Raw genomic sequence first — 2,456 nt, forward strand, 5'->3', positions numbered from 1 at the left:
AAATACTCAAAATAAATTTGATAGTACTTTTTCACATACTTTTTGGTATTTTTTTTGGGTTGAAAAGATATTTTAAATTGAAGATGAAAAATGATCTCCTTGGAGAAAAGTCAGGTGAAAAAGTGAATTGCATATGGCCCATGTTGTGAACAAATCACCTCAGAGAAAACATAGGAGGAAAGGTGACTTGAATAAGGGCCTCTGGGCCTTATTCAATTCACTTTTTCACCTAGGCTTTCTCCTAGGAAATAATTTTTAACCTTCTGCCTAAAATAAGTCTGCAATTGAAATAGTACCAAAAAGTAGGTGAAAAAGTTTTGACAAAATTATCCTTAGTATTTTCTTGCTTGCTGGTGGCTTAAAAAGCATTGTATCCATAAAGTGTGAAAATATCACCTAGGAGAAAATTAGGAGAAAACTGAATATGGCCCTCTATGTTTTTGAGGCACCATACATCCTCTTTTAATTTAAAACAGTATGCATGCTTTCTAGCATCTTGCAATCAAAGTACAGGTACATATTTCTGAAGGGCCAGAAAGTAACTGGAATGATAGATTTAATCACTTAATGACCAGCTGCCGCCGATAGGTAGTCTCCGTGAACAGCCTGCGAGCCTCCAATTGCGGCTCGTAGGCTAAATGTAAACACGCGGGGAAATAATCCCCTGTGTTTACATCGTACGGCGCTGCTGTGACAGCAGCGCCGTGAAGGAGATCGCCGATCTCCGGCCTCTGATTGGCCGGGGATCGCCGCCATCTGATAGGCTGAAGCCTATCAGAGGCGGTGCAGGACGGATCGCCGTCCTGTACCGCCCATAGAGGGAAGGGGAGAAGAGGGAGGGGGGAATAGCGCTGCGGAGGGGGGCTTTGAGGAGCCCCCCCCGCTAGACACAAGGCAGCGGCGGCGATTAGACCCCCCCGGCAGGACATCACCCTAGTTGGAAAAAAAGGGGGGGAAGTCTGATCGCCCTGCCTGCCACCTGATCTGTCCTGGGGGCTGGAGAGCCCACACAGCACAGATCATGAAAATGTCAGCAGGTCCTTAATTTAATATTGTACAAAATTTCTACAAATTCATTTTATAATATGCATCTTTATTTACAGGGACAAGTAATGCCATGAAAACTGAAAACATAACTGCAATTAATGTATTCTTTCTAACTGGACTTTCAGATAACCCTGAGCTTCAATTTGTTCTCTTTGCCCTATTTTTTAATATCTATTTGTTAACTGTTTTAGCTACATAGCAATTATTGTGATAATATGGCTCAGTACCAGTCTGAACAACCCTATGTATTTTTTCCTGGCCAATTTTTCCTTTTTGGACATATGTTATATCTCTTCCACAGTCCCCAAAATGTTATCCAATTTCTTAATGGAGCACAAGACTATTTCGTACTTCGGATGCATTTCTCAAATGTATGGTTTCTTGCTTTTGGGTGGTACAGAGTGCTACATGCTTGCAGCTATGGCATATGACCGCTATAATGCCATATGTCATCCACTCCTATACAGTGTCATTCTACAAAAGAGGACCTGTGTTCAGCTTGTCACTGGTTGCTGGATTGTTGGTGCTTTAAATGCATTGATACATACTGTTCTGACTTTTACTTTGCCCCTCTGTCATAATAAAATTAACCATTTCTTCTGTGACATTCCCCCATTGCTCAAACTAGCCTGCATCAATACATGGGCCAATGAAATGGCCATATTCTTTATTAGCGGATCCGTAATTGTTGGATCATTTATATTAATCATGATCTCATATGTCAAGATCATCTCCGCCATTCTGCATATAAGATTTAGCTCAGGCAGAAAGAGGGTATTATCCACCTGTGTGTCTCACTTCACGGTGGTCACAATATTCTTTGGGTCTGGGATTTTTATGTACTTTAGGCCAAAGTCAAGTTATTCCATGGATCAGGATAGGCTGGTTGCTGTGATGTATACCATTATTGCACCTCTGTTAAATCCTTTCATATATACTTTCAGAAACAGTGATGTCAAAGCTGCTGTCAAAAAATTAAAGGATCAAGTCACTTCAGCCAATAAATTCTGATAAATAAATGTGAATAATCAGAATGTTGAAAATTTGCTTCTATGAAAAATAGTGGTTGCAAATACAGCAGCTTGCTAAAGATCAAAGGAAACAGCAGTGTTCACATAAAAGTAACCTGTAGACCTCTACAGAAACTCACTTATCTGTTGTATAAAGGTGCCCATTAACGATACAATCCCACGGAGGACCGATCGTCCAAATCAATCCTTGTGATTGATCGCAAACAATCGTGCCCACTAACAGAAAAAAACTGCTAACCAGTCCAATTAGATTGATCTTAAAAATGGATCAATCATTCATCTGTTTGAATCGGTTAGTCGGTTTTCATCTGTTGGATTATATCATTAATGGGCGTCTCAATTTTATGACTGTAGCAACAGTCTAGAAAGAGCATCAGT

General features: G+C 40.4%; 1 pseudogene; it reads left to right on the top strand.

The window, feature by feature from the left end:
• The first annotated feature begins 1,117 nt into the window (after positions 1-1,117).
• On the top strand, positions 1,118-2,058 carry LOC137522131 (olfactory receptor 5V1-like; annotated as a pseudogene).
• The last annotated feature ends 398 nt before the right edge of the window (positions 2,059-2,456 follow it).

The sequence above is a fragment of the Hyperolius riggenbachi genome, chromosome 6 (genome assembly GCF_040937935.1).
Source record: "Hyperolius riggenbachi isolate aHypRig1 chromosome 6, aHypRig1.pri, whole genome shotgun sequence".
NCBI lineage: Eukaryota > Metazoa > Chordata > Amphibia > Anura > Hyperoliidae > Hyperolius > Hyperolius riggenbachi.